The 22,199-nt window shown below is 35.9% G+C and overlaps 1 long non-coding RNA gene across 1 annotated transcript; it reads right to left on the bottom strand.

Annotated features, from left to right (window-relative positions):
- Window positions 1-3,451: 3,451 nt before the first annotated feature.
- On the bottom strand, window positions 3,452-21,892 carry LOC139587268 (uncharacterized). The gene is made up of 2 exons (XR_011678358.1): window positions 14,582-21,892; window positions 3,452-4,149 (listed from the first exon to the last, which is right to left on the bottom strand). It is a non-coding gene; the product is annotated as an uncharacterized lncRNA (long non-coding RNA).
- Between the last annotated feature and the right edge of the window lie 307 nt (window positions 21,893-22,199).

The raw sequence follows: 22,199 nt of genomic DNA, 5'->3' as shown, positions 1-22,199 counted from the left end.
GCACGGCTCCATCCACTTTTGCAAAATCTCTGAGGTTAGTTAGAAAATAACATCTCCTAGAAGTTAGTTAGAAAATAACATCTTCCCTTCCCTGGGAAGGGAAACAAAATCTTGCGATTTAAATGGGGATCAAAAGCTGTGGTCCCTCTGCCTGCAGTTGATGGCATGGCATACCTTTTGATGGCTATCACTTTGGCAAAATATAAGGATTTTTTTTTATTTTAAGTATCCATTGCATGTCCCTGATATATTCCCCTCCAAGTTGTGTCTTCCTCCTTGATTTTTTTCCCCTGCTTTTGCAACATCTGTGAGGTTAGTTTTGGCCTCTTTTGGTCCTTTGCACTGCACTAGATGTAATCCCGGTCCATTTTCTTGTAGTTACGAAGGGTCCTGATTTTCGGGATTTTGGTGTTTTTTTCAATTGCATTTCATTTGATCATATCTCCAGAGTGGTTGTAAGGCTTTCTTTTCACTTTCAGACTTCAAAGGGAATCAGTTTTAGCAATCTTTGGTTCATATCCCTACACTTGATGGCATACAGGCCTTTTCATGGCTTTTGACTTTAGGCAATTTTTAAATTTTTTTTTTAATATCCATGCCATGTCCCTGATATCTTCCCCTCCAAGTTGTGTCTTTCTCCTTGATTTTTCCCCTGCTTTTGCAACATCCTTGAGTTTAGTTTTGGCATGTTTTGGTATTTTGCACTGCACCTCATTTCCTACCTGACCCTTTTCCTGTAGTCATGAAATTTCTCAATTTCCAGTTTTTTTGGGTTTTTTTCAATCACATTTAATTTCATCCTATTTCTTTTCCCGAGTTTTTGTACGTCTTTCTTTTTAGTTTCACAAAATTTTGATTCCCTTTGTGAAAGAAGTGAAAGAAAATGATCTTGGAGGAAATGAAGTGCAGTGCAAAGGACGAAAATTTGTCAAAACCAACCTCACAGATGCTGCAAAAGCATGGGGAAAAAAAATCACGGAGGAAGACACAACTTTGAAGGCTAGATACTGGGGACATGGCATGGATACTTAAAGAGAATAACAAAATCTTCCCCAAGGTGACAGCTATTGTATGTTATGGGATGCCTTGGATGGCAGGGACATGGACCAAAACTTGCCCATTTGATCCCCCTTGAAATCTTGGAAAGAGGAGAGAAGGGCTTACAAACACTCTGGAATGGAGATACCGTCAAAGGAAATGTAATTATAGAAAGAAAAAGCAGAAAATTGGGAAATTTAGTGACTATATGGAAAGGGACAGGGATTACATGAGGTGCATTTCAAAGGACCAAAACATGCCAAAATTAACCTCTCAGATGTTTCAACATCAGGAGAAAAATTGAAGGAGGAAGGTAGAGTATTGGTATGTGTTGAACAGCCAATATTTATGCTGGGTGATGAAAGGAGCAGCTGTGCACAAGCAAATCAAAATAATAAATACCTGTTTTTTGTGTTTTGTGTATTCTTGGGGAGAAGCAGTTTATTGTACTACCTTTTGCTGTTGGCTTTTTGGAAGTTTATTTTACATTGAATTCTTGTGCGGAATGAATCAGTCCGTTTGTAGAGCTAGGTCTTGCTGAAAAAAGATATCCACTGAAACCTCTATTTTTATAGAAATTATTTGTGAATTTAGAACAGACAATTTTGTGTGTATTGGGTAAGATAGAAAAAAGAATTCTAAAATGTACTTCAAGATGTATTGATGTTTTTGGATGTGTCAAAGTGACAGACAATATTAGGACCATTAATATTGTGACCTTTATCACAATTATGACTGTGCTGAATTTTTCAATTCAAAAGGTTCAACATTTGTCACTAGATATTAATTCATATGAATTCAACATCTGTGAAATAACAGTAAGCCAAGAAGAAATTTTTTTTCTGTCTAGTTGAGATGTCAAGTGTAAACAGTGACTAAGTTTATGTTAAAGTCAAGGTATTTCTTTGTATATTGAAAATAGGAAATTGGAATACTGTCAGGAGGTTCTGCGTGAAGTTATAAAAATTATGGAGAGGATTGCTATCTTTTGTGGTGTTTTCCTTCCATGTTTAAGTTTTCTTTTTTATTTTTCTTTCCAGCAGCAGTCCTTTTCCACTTGAAAAACAGACTGAAAAGTTTTATTTCATTACATGGCAATCCCACAAACAATTTCAATGAAGCAAAATGACTGAGCTACCAGAGATTGATGAGAAGGAAGTGCAGCAAGACAGCTACAGGTCAGTGCTCTTGTTATTTTCTGTTGGTTTTTTTTTTTTAATTTTTATTTCTGTTTAGTGTCAGAACTAGTTGGAGAGCTTTTTCCTGGATCTCCATAGTGAACATATTTTACTGAAACTAAATTTAGATTGTGATGATTTTAGAGTCTCTGCAAAGAGTATTAATTTTGAACTAATTTTGTATGTTTATTGCTTGCATCAGATGCTGTTTCTTGCTATGTCCTAAGAAAGATATTACATAATAACATATATGTATAATAACATATATATATGTTATTATATATGTGCATATCTGTATATCTATATATCTCTCTCTATATATCTATATATATCTATCTACATTTCATATATAACATAATCATCCCAGTCATTGTCTATGAAGTTTGCATAGTAGTACCTACAGTTTCTTGTAGCTGAAGGATTCTTTCACTTGGAGCCAGCAGTCCTTTACACTTTGTACTTGTAGCTGCCGTTATCCAATTTTATTGAAGTTGAATAAGATTTAATTATGGTAAATTGCGTGTCTATATCTGTTGGCCCCTGTGCATAGCAATCTGCATAAGTATGATAGTTTTGCATGTGACAGCAATGCCTCATATACATTATGTGGAGTGGCACATTTCCCTTTGTAGAAGGACATCTGCTACCCTCTGGTGCATGGTTTCAAAACACAGATGGGCCAAAGATGTTTCAGCTCTGATGCAGGTCATCTCAGTTCCCAGTGCTCTGTACATCATCATCATTACTCTCTGTTGTTATAGGTGATTTTTCTGAGGTTTACTCATTTGAGTACTACTGCAATATCAAAAACTAAGTCCAACAATTCTGCTCCATTTCCCCTCTCACAGTTTGTTTTTTTTATTTCAAAGAAGAGCTGATGGTACTACTTCTACAAATCTAAGGACTTCAGAACAACTTTCAGAAGGAGATTCATTATTCAAAAAGGAAAATACCTTCATTCTCCTTACTTTACTTCCCTGGAAAAGCTCTGAGTTGGGCTGGGTATTTCTGAACATAAAAAAAGACCATGGGAACAGAACGTGGATTCACATCTTCCAAGGAAAGTAGCCCTCTGCTGCACTTATTACTGACAGCTTTGAGCACACCAAGCAAAATCTGCCTTAAACACATTTGGGAAAGAGAATCTGATTCATATCCAACAATGCTTCATGATCATGTTATTAAGACATGGTGTTTGATCAATATCTGCTACTGAAGATGCTGAAAGCAGAATGTTGTTATTTTTGTCTGGAAGTTTTATTTGACTAGTATTTAATCCAACACTTGATTTTATCCATTTCCAGACACTGTGACATGTGTTGCATATCTTCATCTTTCAAATCAATCTTACTATACAGTAAAGTTTGAAAGGCAAGCAACTTCTCTAAACAGTAACAATACCAACCAATAAAACTTTCTTTAAACAGCCTCTTGACAGACACAAAGTATTAGGACATTTCACAGATTCAAACAGTCACAAACTTTTAAGTCAGAAAAATACAGCTGTGTTCATCTAATCTTACTTGGATGACATAAATTACAGTATGGACAGATATCTGGAATAATTCATACAATTTACAAATCCACCCAAAGTATGAATTATTGTTGAAATTAGTGAAATTATTATGCTGCTGTTATAAATACTGTTCCTCAATAATCAGTTTGGCACTGTATTTTCCAGACATGTAGCCAGAAATTCTTTCATGTCTCATCTAAATATAATGAGCCAGGTTTGCTGACAGAAACAGTGTAGGACAAAGAACAAGCCTGTTAGACACCTTCTGAACACTTTCCAAGCTGAGCTATGGAACAGGACAAAATTAGCAGAGTCTGTACAGTGAAGCCAGGAGAAGTGAGGCATCCAGCTCAGAGGTGGACAAGGTTTTATAAGGGTTTGTTTCTTGGTTTTCTTATACAAGGCCAAATGAAACACCTAAATTAAAAGGAAATTATAGATAAAGAAGAAAAAACCTTATTTCAAAAAAAGATGCAGGAGAAGACTGTGAAAAGGGATAAACCTCTGTCATAGGTAGAAGAAGGAAATTCTAGAAATCCTGTGAACAAAAATTTTGCTGCACTGAGAGAAGACGTTTTGTCGGCAGGTAAAGGGATCTTTTGGGGTTCTTAAGAGGACATCAGTACACGGATGAAATAATGTTATATCAACATCATTAACTTTTTGAGCCAAACTTGAAAAGTCATTAAATTTCATAGATTAGTTACACCAGATTTACTGTCTAAGAAGCAGAAAAATAGTTGAAAAGAAATAAAGCTTAGGAATAAGAATAAACTTTTATCAGGTTCCCTTATTTCCCTAAGTCAAAACCAATATGTTCTTAAATAAATGCAATTTGAGATAACTATTAAATTTTAAATTAGACAAAGAGCTGTGTTTCCATGATTCATAGAATTCATTAAACTCCAAAATGCAGAATTTATTTCCTTGCTATCCAGTTAAAATACCAATTAAACACTTCACCTTGTTAATCTTTAGTCAAGAAAATTAATGCTACTTCTAAACTCTTATTCAAGTCTCATATCATAGCATAACAACAACAATTCCTCTCCATTATGAGGACTTTGATGCTGCATCCAGCTGTGCTGCTAATGTAACAGCCATGTAACAGTCTCTGGTTATTTGCATTCCTGTTTATGGAATTTATACAATAGAAGAGATGACTGAAATATCTTGCCTGAATTATTTAAATAATTTAATATATTTTGTCACCTATTTGAGATGAGCACCTAACATTTTCCATCACATTTCTTTGTAACATTTTTAATTTTTTTGCTATGTGTATATGAAGCTTCTCTTGTTAATGGATTCTGAGAGGAGTTTTGTTTGTTTCTTAGTTTGTCTTATTTTGTATTTTAATTTTCTGAGCAGTGAGTGACTCAATCAGACTAACTACTGCCATGTGCCACAAAGGAGAAATCAAGGTCTTTCTCAAAGACAGACCAGGTATTTGGCTTAGACTAAATATGTGCCTTGAAGATGACTGTTTGTGTTCGATGGGGAGATGAGAATGGCACATAGTGACCATTTAGGGCTTGGCTCTTGAGAATTTGCCAAAGCTTGGTCTCAGTTTTAAGAGTTTAAACAGTAAGTTTCCACCTAAGTTGTACCTATACCAGTGTCACACAATCTTTAAGTCTCCTCTTGATCTCACTACTCACACCCTGCCACAGGAAGTTTTAGCTCTGAGACCAGGACTAAAAGGACCTGGGAATGGTTTGCATCAACAGAGTAGTAACATACTAGTGGCTATGGGCAAATTAGACTAAATAATAATTGGATTTACTCTAGTAGAAATAATTTACAAATAGAAAAATTCACGTAAGCTATGCTCTACACTAAAAAGCAAATTCAGGCATGTAACCAAGGATATAGTTTTCTTTTACAACTAGATGTCACAGCTGTGATTTATAATTTTACACTGAAAAAGTGGTCTGCAAGATGTGTGGTATATTCTTAGTGATCAGGGTTTTGTTACCATGCTATTCTGAGCATGTAAATGAGGAAGGATTTGAAATGAGGAGTAATTCCTTTTATCAATCTGATAAAATGGCAACAAAGCTTTTGGACATAGGAGCCATCTTTCAGATATACTTTTTGCCTTCATCTTTTAGAAGAAGAATTGTACCTCTCTGCTGAAAGGTATTTTCATTGACAGTTGAATTTACTTTGGTAGGATGAAATGAATTTTCTTTTCTAAAATTTACTTCTGAGATAATAGTTTCTTTGTTTTTATTATTTCCAGATTTCTCAGTGGAGCAACAAAGAAGAAACACTTGGCAGAAAATTGTGTCAGGAACAACCTTCATAAGTTTGGTTTGTGAGTTTTTTTAAAATTATTGCTTTTTTAAATGATTTTTTTTTAATTTTAGCATTTTTTACTACAGTTCTTCACTCATATCCAGTCTTCTGAAACCTTCATTAAGGATCCTGTGTTTTATGACACCCTCTTGCTCTTTTAAATTGAAAATGCATTATTCTCATTTCTTGATATAAACTACAAAAAAAGTCTGTCAAAAAATCTACCAGTGCAATAATTACTTCTTGTTTTGCATTATCTAAATAGCTGTGTAGAATATTTGCCATTAATTCATGAAACATTCACTGAGGTGCATGAAGTGGGATAGAAAATATGCAATGAAAACATGCCATGACGTTTTTTCTAGGAACTTTCTTCTGATACCACAGATAATCTGGAATCTGGCAAGAGATGTTGCATTTTAATATAGTTTGCTTTGTCTCATTTATATTCCCATCTCCGAAAAAGCTAGCACTATTCCCATTCCCATGTTATTAATGAACACAGGAAAATTTCTATTTATTATCTCTGACTAATGCTATTTTACAGCTTTCAAAGATCCTCTGCATCCTGTCAGTTTGGTGCATGGGAGAATGGTGTCTGTGTGTTATCAGGCTTCACTCCCACCTAACCAAGCATTCATGGCTGAGAAGTATGCCACATCAATTGATGAAGAAAAGATAATGAAGTGAAATCAGCTTTTGCAATAAATGGCAAACCTCCTAATCCCTGACAGGGTGTGTGTTTAGTACTGTCATAATTTTCATGAGCTCAGTTTGCAAAAGCTTCATGCAGCCTTTGCTTCCAATCCTGTGGTATTCTTGCAGGCCAGGTTCAGCCCTCTGGGCACTGGGCATGCACGCTCTCAGCCTTAGATGACCTCTTCAAAATTTTAACTTAAATTATTCCTTGGTAAAATAAAAACTCAATATCCACTTTGTGATACCTCTGATTGTCTCCTCTCCTTCTGAAACTTGATTTGATCTTTGCTGTTTAAGGACTCATTTTGCCAAGAACTGACTTTTTATTTCAAGAGTGCTCAAATAAGTCAGAGCAACATTTGGCTTTATAAAGGAAACAGAACTCTTCATAAGAAAAATAATGGGATTTTTCAGACTGTCTGGAAGAAATTGCAAATTTTCCCCTCCCATAGTTTATCTTTAATGAACTCCTTTTTATTGATTTAGATAAGATTCTTGTATCTGCAGTCAGGAAAAGCTAATCCCAGCAGCAATGGGCCAGGAAGCAGTGTGCCAGGCATGAGTTCTATTGCTGTGCAGCTCATCAGTGTGTACAGTAAGAGCTTTGTCACAAGTCCACCAAGTCCCTGAGGTCTCCCTGGCTCTTCTGACAATAAAATGGCAAAAAAATGGCAAACCTCCCAATATTACTATAGGATAGTTTGGATGGCCTATATGCAAGGGAACATACTGGCCCAATCCTGGCTCAGAATCAAGGCCAGACCCTGGCTGAGCATCAGGCCCTGTTCTTGAGCTGTCCTGTGCCAGAGACAGAAGCCTCAGTCCCAAGGGCACAGAGAACATGTGCATTAGCTGGTGCTGTATGGTTTCACAAACTGGATAGGTGTTGGGATGAATACACTGCACTGTTTAAGGATATGTGACAAGAGTAGGAGACAAGACTTGTAAAATTACTGAATTAGAATCACAAGAATTCTTTTGGCATTCAAATTTTGATAAGGCATTCATTGGGATTCAGCTCTAATTTTAGGTACATTTTCTACTTTATTGCCTTGGATGCAGGAGGATTCTTCATTTGGACAAATATCCTTTCATAATGTAGAAAATATCCAGTACATAATAACTTCTCAACTATATTAACTGTAAACAGCCAATATGACTCTAAAGCAAAAGGATCATCTTGCATTCTCTTAATTTTCTACATATTTTACTGAAATTTGCTGTTAAATTTTTAAAAGCATTGATAATCTGATTGATTAGCTAGGCATATTGTAAACTATGTGATAAGGACTAGTGTCTATTTATTATAAATCAAAAGATAGATATTTAATATTTAATGAAAATTTCCCTTCTAACAAAACCTTGTAGGTTTGTAAATGCCAGTAATTAATGAGGCAACACTGACTTCTCTTTGTCCAGGATTTTGACCCACATATGCCTCATGTCTGTTTTACTCTGTTTCTCAAGTAAACATAGATTAAATATTTTTGTGAATAAGCCAGACTAGAATCTAGGCCTGAGGCATTATGCTGCTGGTTTTCAACAAAATATGACTTCTCTAGAAAGATTTAGCTACTGCTGAGTGAAATAAGAATACAGAAGTGTCAGTGTTTCTTTTTAAAGAGATCATCTTGGGGCAAAATGTTTGTCTCACTAGCTTGTATTCATAAAATTTATTTTATTATATTCTGTTATAAATAACACAAGTGTGTGTTTGAACAAGAGTTTCAAAAGTTTAAATTAAACAGAAGAATTAAACAACTGATAGACAATTTTGACACTAATTACTAAAATGAAGTTCTGTTGAAAAAGAAAGGCTTAAAAAAGGCTACTTTTAAGAAAGTACTTAAAAGCAAACTTCACTATGATTTTCACACAGAAAACTTGTTAATTCTTTCAGAGATAATTCCTTTAGGGTCTTCATCCAACAAGACTTTAATTGTCATGGCTCCAATTGAATGCCTCAGTATCTGTAAATTAAAAAACTGAAACAAGACTTCTGTCAGTTTCATACAGCAATTTTTATGTTATTCTTTTCACTCATGAAATTTAATGAAAACTGTGCAATTACTCAAGAGATTATCTCGCTGGTCTTGTGTCTTAGTTCCTCTCATGCCATCCCTTGCAACATGAATAGCTAAGCAGGACTTTCCATGCTTGCTGTGTACATGAATTATGAATGAATTCTGAATTATGAAATAAATTTTATCAAAAGCATCCCATCTTCTAATCTGTGGTGCACTTTTCAAGCAAGGAGATGATTGCAGAGCAGGTGTCTAAAAGGTGAGAAACAGATTGCCCAGTTGTCTCCTTAGAGTTGCTCATGACATGGGAATGAGTGTAGTTAGGAGAAGCTTTATGAAGAAAGGAAGTTCTATTTCTAATGTTCATGCTGAATTCTCCGTGCAGTCCTTCACTCTGGGTTGCACAGTGTGCAGAAGGTCACTGATGAGGCTGCACTGACCCTGGGGGGAGCAGAGCTCACCCAGTGTGTGGCTGCAAATCTGAGCTAGTGTCTCCAGAAATGTGCTACTCCTGGCAGGGAAGGTCTTTTTCCTGTTCATCTTTATTCAGAGCTAAAAATTGACAAGAGCTTCTACAGAACAAGGCTTATCTACAGAAGAATAGATGGGCACACTGTGGCATCAACACAACTGAATACTTCACTCTCTGCTAGTCACTGGGCATGTCTTCAGCTTGGAGGTCTCATAAAATCACAGAATCACAGAATGGTTTGGGTTGGAAAGGAACTTAAATGATCATTTAGTTCCAAACCTGTTGCCATGGGCAGCGACAGTTTTCACTAGACCAGGTTATTCAAAGCCCCACCCAGCCTGGCCTTAAACACTTTCAGAAATGGGACACCCACAACTTCTCTGGGTTATCAGTTCCAAGTGCTTCACCACTTCACAGTTTCCACTTGCTGCTATAGAGTAGGCATTTTGACATCTTTCAAGAATTGTATTTGGGGATCACTTTTGTATTCAGTACAAAGAACTTGCTTTGTCCTTGCCAGGTGGAGATTGTTCTCATGCATTTGTGTGATTTGAGTTGTCCATTTCTTTATCACTTTATGGATCATTAAGATGTGATGATAAAATTGAAAATAGTAAGAGCTGATCTGATTTCAGTGGCCTCAGATTTCTTACTGACCCTTTGTGCTAACCCATTTCAAAAGACTACCTGTAGATGTGATAGCTTAGAGAAACAAAGCAATAAGCTAAGAACCATGACAATTTAACTGCATTTAATCTCAATGATGCAGCACATTCATCTTAAGGGAAAAATGAATCTGTCAATTTATAAGTTCTTCATATATGTTCCGAACTTGAAAATGCTTTAAAACCTGTTTTTAATGTATATTTCAAAATAATGCTTTCACTATTATTAAAGAGAAAACAGCCTTGGCAAAAATGTTTGGGAAACCCGAAGCACTGACATTTTGAAATGACAGATTAAATTATCACAGTGAAGGCTGGGGACATTACAATCTTGGGCCAGTTTTATAGTGAAACTACAGTGAAACTATTTTGCATCAGCTACCAGCCAGTTTGCTGGCCTGAACCAGTTGTGTAATTCTTTAAATCAAAATATCAAACCAAAATATTTCCAAAATACCTCAAGATTTTTTGTGGTATTTTTAAAACATTTCTATAAGGTATATTTATGGCATAGTGATGTGTAAAGCTACTGCTTTTTGCCCAGTGTGCCTTGAAACACTCAAACCAGAAGTGTTCCCTGCAGTTAAGAGACATATTGAGGAAATTTGTAACTGGCAATTGTTTTAATAAAGAGCTCTATGTAGAGTTCTTTTTAGAAAGCAAATAATTATACTTGTCAACTTTGACAAACAGAAGGTTGCTATTTGAAATACAAGAGATATTAATAAATTCTGTCAGATTTACTTCCTCATTGAACTTTATTGTTATTTAAAATTTTACTGGCAGGATTCTGCACTGAATACCACATGAGAATTGCTATGTGGAATGAGCACAGAAATAAACTTTCAAAGGGAGGAATTTTTTAATGCACTATATATTCTCCATTTGAAAACATACTACATGCTAAAGAACAAGAACGAGCACTGGGTTTTGTTTGTTAAAACATTTCTCAAATTTGGAAACAGAAGTAATATAGTCTGCCTTAGATGATCCTTCATACACATGCAGAACAAATAGATGCTAACAAAACAGTACAACATTTTTAGAAGGTATTTGGAAATTCTCAAGTTTGTGTAATATGTAAAATCAAGGCCTGTTTATGACTGATGTGTACAGAAAATAAAGTTTGCCAGTGTATTCATAGTTAGACCTGTCATACTCTATAGTTACTTGTTTTACAATTTCTTAACTGCAGTCAAGTGTGACACACAATTTGCTGAAAATACTGCTGACCACTGGATCTTGGAAGAATATGCCACCCAGCCTAATAAAGCATAAAATAACTTTTTCTTCTATTGTTGTGTACAGACAAACTTAGGTAGAAAGATTAGAAAAAAAAAGAAACATCTAAATCCAAACCCCAAGCAAAAAAATTGTGTTCTCTTGTTGTGCAGGGAAAAGAATTTAAAAGAAATGTAAGAACCCAAGCCTTAACAAATTTATGAACACAGTTATTATAAACGATTGCAAAACAAAAGGCAAGTTTCACAGCAAGTCACAAAAACTTCTGACAATCTGTAGAGTACAACAGAACAAAGACATCTGCCTTAGCACATACTTCCATTAAGCCTGAGTATACATATAGTTCTAAATTAATGAATACATTATTAATTTTTTTTGTGGGAATCATGGCATGACTGTATTCCTTCAGAAGATCCAAATCTCCTTCAGCTTTTTTAATGAGCACAGGAAATGTTCAGTACATTATAGAAGCAGATCTTCAAAGTTTAGATTGCACCAAATTATTGAATAAAGGAGGAGCCTCTGACATTTTCCCAGACAAATTGCAGCAGGTCTTTGAATGCTTGTTAATTCAACAGCTACATTCCCTAATTCAGTTATGCAACACCCCATTAGTTTCCTTTTATCAATTATATCAAAAACATATAAGTAGTTTAATCTAGTGCAGAACAGAATTTTTTAGCACACACAGTGTGACATGATATTGGGCAAAGTAGCAGACAACCCCACAGTATCAGTGAACTTGGCAAATAGAATTAGGCAGTATTCAGTTAAAATTTCAGACAATTTGACACTGTCTGTCCATTCCTCTCATCTTCTCTTTCCTAACGGTCCCAGTTTCATTTTGCAGTATTGAAAACATTCCACAGAAATTAAAGTGTCAACTGCAAGTTCATAAATACAGGAAGAAATGTTTTCTACAATTCTTCCGTTCCTATAAACATGTGCCTTGTGAGCACACTTAGGGGAACAAAGCTTGTGTTAGTAAATGCTTTGTAACATTTGCAAGCATTGTGATAGCACACATTTGTCATCAAAGGTGAAAACTGACATACTAATTTGAAAGAAGAATATTATCTCTATGAATAAGAATGTGTCCTGGTAAATATCTTGGGGGGAGTCATCTCCAGGATGCACCTATTTGTCTCTAATGGCTATATGAGAAGTCTGGCAGGTTATTTTTGCTGTGAGTTATATGCTTTGACAAAGTGCTGAAGTTCAGGTCCCTTTTTCATATAAGGGTAGAGGAACAAATTAGCAGCTGTGTCAAACCTTAATATCCAGTCAACCCAGGTAATTGCTACTCTGAATGCTATAAAGATTTGCTTATTCTTAAGGAAAGCAGAGATGAAGTCCCTGCCACTCAGAGTCTTCTACAAAAAACTTTTCTTGATTGCATTGGAATGTGGAACAAAAATGTTTTTTATCTCCACAATATTTGTATCTGTTTACATGACTAATATCAATGAAACTTGAAATGCAGTCTAAAGGGAAGGCCAAGGCATATCTTCTACTGTCTGGATTGTTCTGCAGACAGAGGGGTGTGAGCTGTCATTTCAGGGTTCAGCCAAAAGATTCTGTTCACTTCTAATATAATTTCCTAAAAGTTAATTTTAATAATCTGATCAAATGTATGGAATTTTCCCTACATTATGTGTGTGCCATGGGTGATACAATTCAGTATTCAGTCACATCAATATCCTTGTGTGAGTACAAAGTTTAAGTGAAGCTATGTAACTAACCGCTCAGAAGTTTCTCAAATAATTCAGTGTCTTCCTCAGAAATAAATATACTGTGGTCTATAGCTGGCTGAATAATGCAAGAAGTTATTAATGGGCAATTATTCTATGAGAAATGGTCAAATTTAAAACAGGTTTTATTCCCAATAGATTATTTGACCAGTTTCACTGTTGTGAATCAATTTTACTAGGCAGCCAGGCTATCTTCTGTATGATATACACAACTCAATGCTATTAAATGAAATTAAGTACTTCTGCAATATTATTTATGGTTCACTGTAGCCAAAGAAATACCTTATACTCTGCAAAAGTTTTTATGGTGATATAAAATACTTCAAATACCTTTAAAACTATCAGAGTATTGTCTTGGGGTTTGTCTGCAGTTAAATACCTTCTTTTCTATATCACCATTTCTGTGTCATTTCAATATTTGTATTTTACAATGCCTGCATGTTGGCAGTCAATACACTGGGCCTCGTGAATAAATCATTTATTTGCAGACTGCTTTCTGCAGTCTGCACATTAAATACCTCCAAAATCCAAGGAGCTTATTGGATTTCAGTAGAGTATAGAATATTTTATTATCATTTACTTATATCTTCTAACATCTTACAGTAAGAAAAAATACTGTGATGATAAGAAACAGAGATTGCAGCTGATAAAGCACGTGGGTTTTTTTTTTCAAGGACACGTAAGTGACCTGAAAAATGTCAGGGCTTGCCTGAACTTCAAAAAAACTGCCCTGTGCCCCCAGAGAGCTCATGGAGAAATCTGAGGAAGAGTGTGCTAACAGTTGTAAACAAAGGCAGAAACTGCATACTCTAAAGAAAATTAAATTGATCCTAGCTACCAATGTAGAATGATTCCTTGAACTGCAGCTTAAGATGAAAGACGAAAGATTACTCTCCAAACTTATCATTATAATTTTAAAGCTAATGAAAGTCATTAATAATATTTCCCAGATTGAAGGAAAATACATAATAGTATGACCGAATAGGTTTTTACCTGGTATCTATAGGAAAAAATACATTCAAAACACTAATTGCAAAAAAAATCTACATATCAACCAAGAGGAAAGTTAGTGTTATTCTAAGTTGGAAAGAGTTTACATAAAATAAAAATAAATCCCTGGAAAGAGTTTACAAAAACTAAAAATAAAAATTAAAAAAAATGGAAGAAACCCAAATCTCTGTTCCTTCTTTTTAATTTGATTTCCGGTTTTATAATCATAGTTTTTGTGTAAATGAGAACATTGGCTTCACTTCTGTAATAGACTATATTTTGATTTTTGGTCTTGGACTTTACCACATAGCAGTCTTTAGTTAGTCCTCAGTGGTGCTCTATTTTACTTGGGAGTTACTATGTTTCCAATGTTTAAAAAAAAAATTACTTATTTTAGTTTCTGTCTTTGTAAAGGCCAAGGTAGTAAAATAAAATTCCCAGATCACTGGTGATTCCTTACTTGTCCTTTACCTTCCATAACTGGCATAATTTCCTGAAGCATCAGAACTGTGAAAGTATAAAACAGAAAAGTATTATATATGCACCTTTCCCTCTTGACAGCCAAAGAAATGCCTTATCCATTTAATATGAATATAAGACAGACAATTTCTATGTGCAGGATTTAAAACAGATGCATGGCAATATTTTGGTGTTTGGTTTTAGGGTTTTTTGTATGAAATGCCTTTTCTGGCTTACTGCACTTACCAGGACTGTGGTCCAGCAGAAGATTTTCAGAGCACTACGGTGAAACCCTCACACCTTATAGCTGAATATTTAATACCATTCTTGTGGTCTGTGGGAAAAAATGGGCCAAGAGCCTCCAGCTGGTGCCTTGCTGAATTTGCTGTCTGTCCTCTGCACTCAAGACAACCTGAGTGACAACGCCATCGCCTAAAATTGTAGAGCTCATGAATTCAGGCACTCTCCTGAGTGTCAAGGGCCTTGGTCTGTGTCCTCAAGGAGAAGAACAGGTCTCCTGTGAAAAATTAGGTAGGAAATTAACCAGAGTATGTTTAGAGAAAAAAGTGGTTTTGCTTTTGTGTGGGCTGACTGGGACCCTCTTGCCTCTAAAATCTCTTTTTCTTTCTGCCTCTACATTACTTTCGTAAAAGCCTGCAATGGAAACTGCAGAGACCGTAAATGACTACTAAAATATTAATTTAGAATTACTATGATTAGGCAGAAATATTCTCCTTTTTCTCCAAATGCTACTTCATATTTACCATAGTTTTGAAATGTTTTCTTTTGGATCTGCTGGGAAAGTAAAAAAGAAACTACCTCCCTATTTTCATAAATTTACCAAAGCTTAGATGGTCTAATTTTGTCTTAAGGCAAAAATAAGAAGATTGAAGTGTAGCACCTTATTTATTTCCTTCCTCGTGAAGGAAAGCTTACTCCTGCAGCAGTAATTTTATGGATGTCCACTAATGAGAAAAACAGATGTCAAAATGTAGCTTAATCAAATCAATTTTTTTGCTATTCTCAAAGATGGTTTTCAGTCCAAATTCAGGAAAGAAGAAAAAAAACCCCCACTTGCTATTGTAGGAAATTAAAGGCCATTGTGACATGGGCTGTTATTTTCTTGTTTTAGACATTTATGTATGTTTAGTTCATTTAACTGAGTTACCTCAGTGCTGGTTAAAATATTTGAAAGTGAAATGGAGAAAGAATTAACTAGAGCATAATAGGAAACGAAATAATTATTGCTGCTGTTTTCCAAAACTCATTGGGATGCAAAGGTATAAGAAGCAGAAGCTTAGTCAAATGCATCTGGAAGTGGTGCATTAACTGTCCCAAAAGGTGTCTTGTGATAATGAAGGTAACAAGTGAGAAACAAAGTAGAACAAATGAGTTCTGATCAATCATTGATGATCAGCACAGATCAATTTGTAGTGAAGGCTGACTTATTTTTCCTATATCTCCTTCTCAATGGGATCTACAATAATTCCAGGGAAAATATGATATAAAAGATTTGGAAGAACGTGAGAGTGAAGCAGATGGATGTGCTTCATAGGAGGCTCTGCCATTTTAAACTTTTTTATGGCACCATTCAATGAAAGTAAGAAGTATCACTGTGAGTGGAGTCATAGATAGATACCACTCCAGTTCTCATCTGTAAACCTGGTCCTTCCTCTTACCTGTGTAATTTATGAATAAAAAGGGAGACTCAGAAACCTCAAAAGACCCCTCCAGGCCATGGAAATGAGGTTGTATTATTGGTTATGTGACTTGTAATGAGTGAGCAGCCAGTCAGACACAACAGCTACACCACAGAACAGAACTTATGTTTGATATTTTAGGTCATTCACAGAAGAACTGTGTCAAACAGCATAATAAAACCTCCCAAAATGAACTAGAAGCCCAGTTATGGATGTTTGATTGAAGAGTGTAAGTTGTAGCTAAGTTTCATTTGCACCCTTCCTGAAGCATTGCTGAAAATAAGACTCCATGAGTGTTACTGTGTCACACAATGCCTCCGGATGCAGCTGGACACCTTTTCACCTTTTTCTGGCATGCTGATCATGCTTCCAAATAATGGCTATTTAAACCATGCTCTGAGAGGCTAAAGGGGGTAACTGAGAAAAATAAATTTTTCTCTGATTCATGACAAACAAGTGGGAGAGAGCTCAAAGGATGGCAGAGGCATGAAGGTTTCAGACAATGGCTGTGATTTGCAAGGGAGTAAGCAAACAGAAAGAACCATTCTCCTCTTCACCAGATTGCATTTTTGAAAGTTGTATTTTGGTCTGTATTATTTGACCTCACTAACTCTTTCCTGCTTGTGCTGGCAAGAGAGATGGGTCTTGGATTTTCTGTATGTTTTACAGTTTCCTGCAGGGTGGGAAATATAGGTAAACTGAAGAGTGTGTATTGTAGTCTGGCTTAATTCTCGCCCTTGTAGTGCATTTTCTACTGAAATTATGTTTCTGTGAGTAAAACTACTTGTAGATGAGTTAAATTACTTGTAGACTTGCTGCAGTAGTATCATATTGACTCTTGCCTGAATGCCATCTGGTCTTCTTATTAATATCTAGTAAAGCACCTTATGCAAATGGTAACACACTCACTATTCACATACAAGCATGTTTTAAAATTAAACTCAGATCTTTCATGTAGAAATGCATGCAGTCCTGGTAAATTATGGGACAGATTCTCAGGGAATAAATTCTTCTGAAGCATACATTATATTGAAAGTGTCATTATAATGCATATAATTTCAACAAAATTATAGCTAATCATAGTGAAGTGATGGGGTTTTTTTTGTTCACTTTCTTCAGTAATTGGAATAATTATCAAAGCTTTCAATTGTCAGCCTTGTGGCTGCTGTGTTTCATATTATTCATGCCATGATCTGTGAGTTGGAAGTGAAATTCCTTTACAAATCTGGTGACAAATCTTGCTGAGATAAAAGATAAAGGTAGTAATATTGACACTAAAGAGATCAGGTTTGCTGTCAAAATAATACCACAGAGAAAGAGAGAAAGACACCTAAATATTAGTGTTTTGAATGCAAGACTCAAAAAAGAAGAAGTTATATGATTCTGATGTTCTAAAGACCAAAAAAAGAAAAATTTGGAAAGGTTAAATCAGCATTTGAAATATAATCTTTTTAGTAGCTGTTTTGCTTTGATTTACTCATGAAGGTTTGTGAGTGTTCATGAACCTTCTCAGAAAGTGTCTTACGAAGTTTCTTATCAAGTGCAAGATGTGAAAATTGGAAGAGGGGTTACTAAGCAGGACCTCCATTTTGCAAAATTCTTGCATACATATGCAAGCGTGTATATATATATTCAGTCTAACATCCTTTATGCCAAAGTGACTACTCAGGATAATGGTGTTGACCTTAGACTTGGGCCCAGGAGAAGTGTGTTTTGGGGTTGTGGACCACTGTCCACCACAGTGGTTTTGGGCACAGGGGCATTTAATACAGAATACATATAATTAATATTTATATATTAAGCAGAATAATGTATAATTAGGAATCTTTACCTGATTAATCAGTGTTCCTAATCTACTTCAAATAAACCAAGCTAGTGTAATATTTTCTATCAAAACTGATATTAAGATTTCTATCTTCATATTATGCTGAAAGAAATGGGATTACTTTATGTTAATAGACATAAAACCATTTTCAGAGCATGTGTTATTATACTTTTCCCTAAAAAGTAATAGTAGCTTTCAGAGGTCCTCAAGTAAATCCCAAGATAAGAGAACACAGGTAATGCACTAGTCATTTATTGTTATCTATCCTGTAACAATCCTTCTCTTCAAGCCATGTTAGAGATTTAGCACTGGAAAAAGATAAAATTATAAAAAAGTAGTAGTTTTCAGAATTATGGAGGCAGTGACATATAGTATAAATGCAGAACATAAAAATATGAGAAAAATAGGTGCATTCATGTCTTGTCTAAAGTAACTGCAGCTACTTTCCTTTCAGCTTTACTGGCCTAATGATCCATAAATTTTGCTGCTTCTCCTGGTATAGTAGAAATATGAGTATTGCCTTAAAAACTAATTGGGAGTCCTGCTAGGTAAAATCTGATATAATCCTATTTTAAATCTCTCAGCCACAGTTAAGACTGTGGAGGATTTAGAGGAAGAAGAATTATAATAGAGAGTTTTTTTTCCTTTAAAGTGTACTATGCAGGAAGCCTGTATTGCTGTGTCTCTTTTTAGTTAAATGTGGGAGTCAGTGTCACTTGAAAAGAGTGCTTTATGAATCAAGATCTTTGTTTCTTGGTAAAGCAGACTATTTCATGGCAGGATATGCAAAAAGCATTTTGCTCACATACAATTTAAATATCATAATCTGTAACTTCAATGGATGTGAATCAACATACATCTTGATGCCAGTGATTCCAGGTCAGTCTGTATCTGATGGGGGTGGTCTGGTTGCATTCCCTGCTTTTGGGTCTATATAAGTATTAAAGAACAACAGTAAATTTTACTGACCTACTGTTTGAATCACAGCTAAAATGCCCTGAAATTCAAGAGTGTCTATCAACCTGTCATGCTGTCCAAGAAGGAAATATGATTTATTCCTTACATTTTCAATGTCACAAATACCTCTAACATTTAATAGATGGGAAAAGCATAGATGGGAAGTAGCATATGTCCATTCATCTCTGTGAATGGGCACATGCTCCTGATCTTTATTTTGTCCCAGAAGAAAAATTAAAATGCTTGAGGTATTTAGTCTACATAGGAGAAAGTAACAGACTGCAGTAACTTCACATCAACAATTTAAGTTATTGTGTAACAATTGTTAATTCCAATACCTGCTATTATTGTGAAGCTTAGAAGGAGCTCACAAAAGATTAGAGAATTGCAGCAGAGAAATTACATTTCAAAACATGAACCAGCCACTGGCAGGTGAGACTTCAAGTGGACTGTCTCCATGAGACATTTATTCCAGAGACAACTACCCTGAAACTTTCTGAGGTTGTCTTGGAACACTGAAATGATCACTTAAGGGTGCCTCTGTTCCTAAAAATACATGTCTGTTTTGCTGCCTTTGAGGAAGAAGGGTCAGATTGTCACAAGATGTATTTCTGCAAGAGCTGAAAAGATATTTCACGGTAGCAAATACGCACAGTTTAGTTTCTGCACCGGAATACATTAAAAATTAGAAACATGGACTGTGAGGTGTGATTCACCCCAAAATAGAGAAAAAAAAAATCTCTTCTACTATGCTAGGTTTCAGAGATGCCCAGCACAGACTCTCACAGTAGGACATCAGCTCATTAGCTTTTCCTCTCTCTGCAGGCACAGCTGGATGGCATTTCAGTGCCAAAAAGCAGGTTCTACACAATTGATGCTCTCTCTTTCTCTGTGAGGTTAGACTTACACTGCAGAATTTCAACTGCATTTTTTTCTACACATCTCCTTCTTCTATGTCCTTCACAGCTGGAAGAGCATTCTGTTTCACAAATAATTAAAGAGAAGGAGAAATTATGGTAGACCACAGGTTTTAGGTACATGGGTAAGTCAGCTAGTCTGACTTCCCATCTGCACAAGCCAGGTGTTCTGTTCACATTGCACATACGTGTTCCTGGGGGCTGCTGTCCAGACTAAAAAATAAAATGACAACATAAAAATAACTCTGTTACTTCATGCTTTTCTTCTGTCAATTAAAACAAGCAAAACAATTGTAGCCAAGAAATGAACAGCCCTTCTGTGAAGAATGACAGATGATGCATTGATAGAGCCTTCAAGAGACTCTGCCCACTTCAAGGGACTCTGCTGGGTAGTAGACACCCTGAGGGTGGGAAGGCAATGGTGGAGCAGCAAAAGCACATCCATCCAGCAGGGTATGTCTGTGATTTCTGGCAGTGGGAAGAGGGCTCCTTTCCAGCCTGCAGCTATTTAATCTTAAATATACTCCAGTGCCCTGGCAGCAGAGGAGAAATAAATCCTGTTGGGGAAGGATCCTAGGTCAGATAGCTTTTACAGTTAGGATCAGTGCTACAATGAGAGCAGTGCAAGTGGAAGAGGTGGCATGAAAAAGAAGCACTGGCATTGATGAAACAGGATATTCAGCATAGACATGGGGGCAGAAAAGGGAGGAATGATTGCAACTTCTGTTGAGGAGACCTTTGAATGTTGAAAACCTACAGGAAGAAACAAAGTGAGATGGGACATATTTGGAAGTGGTGTGGTGGAGGTCAGTAACAGATTGCCTGGGCAGAGAAAGAGGTGTTTGGGCCTTAAGTAGCTATTTCTTGTCCTCATGGGGGGCTGTCATACCTCTGGAGGGAGGGTACCATAGCATTCAGCAAATCAGGAAGCTGATATATTCAAGGTATTCTTTTAAATGTCAATTCTTACAGACAAAGCATTTTTCTAGGACCACTGCTTCTGTCAGTGTGGTCAGGAAAGAGAGAAGTAGATAACTTTTTAGGAGCAAAAGCTTCAGGGGACTATTTAGAGCAGCTGAGTGTCTTCAGGTCTGTGGGACTGAATGGAATACATCTAGAGGTATACTGAAGGAGTTTGCTGAAATGATGGTGAGACTAATCTAAGAAAATTCATGTTGATCAGAGGAGATCCCTGCTGACTGGAAAAAAGCCAACATTGCATCCTTCTTTGAGACAGGCAAGGAGGAGGTGAAGAATTGCAACATTCTCACTGTAAACTCAATGGAGTCCAGGCTGGATAAATGACAAATTTTCAACTCAGATAGCAGTCTAGCATTTTCTGCTGAAATGGGATGTTGAGAAACTGGAAAGAGACAGTGAGAGCAATATCGCTAAGCAGAGATACACAGCATATGGGAACACCCATTCCTGGTTCCTTTGAAGACTCAGCTATGGCAATAGCTCATCTGATGTAGTTGTGGGAATAGCCTTGCTCAGAGCAGGTTGATGTACTAGACAACTTTCAGAGGCCCCTCCCTCGACCATTTCTAAGGGTCTGTGACCACTACAATAGAAAGACAGAAACTGGTTTTTTACACTCATGTTTTCTAAAACCTTCTGCCATGTAGGTTTGGTATCTGACTTAATGCATGGATTCCATTGTTGGTTCTGTATAGAGACTGTATTTTCACCAAGGACATCTATGTCTAATAAATAGCACTTGAAACTATCTTACTGCTAATGCCTTGGAGTCTGTTGGATGAAACTGACAATGTGGTTTTCTGTAATACAGTTGGAACCCACTGAAGATAGTGGGTTCTAAAAAATGTCCATTGATATTATCAGCTACACTGGAGAGCATTAGCTAATATTAATTGTAAAATAAGTTGTCTGACTATGATTGTTCTGTTTTGTTTATGCAGTTTTATACACCTTGAAGACTGGCTTTGAATTTATCTTTTGGACTGAAAAAAAAATTACCTTTTAAAAGTTCCTGGGGAACAAAATAACTTTACTTCATAAAAGACCTTATTTGGTTTTATAACAATAGCTTTTTATTCTTGTAGATCTGAATTATGGCTATATCTGTAGCCTACAACAGTAAATTCAGTCAGTCCTTCAGATAATGATGTTGGCTACAGGAAAACATATAAATAGCTCAAATACTCCCTTTATAAAAGCAGGCTCTGCAGTCTAATTAGGTCAGTAACAGCAACATCTTGATTATACTTCTAGAAAATAAGGAGCAATAGGCTTTTAAAATTATTTGTTGTAAAGTTCCTGGAGTCATTGTACAGTTAAAGAAATAGACTTCAGGGAAATGGAAGCATTTCTGTAACTCAGAGAACATTTGTAATTTTGGTATGTATTCATATGTTTAAATTAAATTTTAGGCAACTATTAATGAATCAAATAACTGCTTTTGCAAGGTCAAGCACTATGGTTGAAATGTATTCCTAATTTTA

This window comes from Agelaius tricolor, unplaced genomic scaffold (genome assembly GCF_023055355.1).
Source record: "Agelaius tricolor isolate 1412-34295 unplaced genomic scaffold, bAgeTri1.0.p SCAF_2, whole genome shotgun sequence".
NCBI lineage: Eukaryota > Metazoa > Chordata > Aves > Passeriformes > Icteridae > Agelaius > Agelaius tricolor.
Note: the sequence above shows the minus strand (reverse complement) of the source record. Positions and strands in the feature narration are given on the sequence as shown.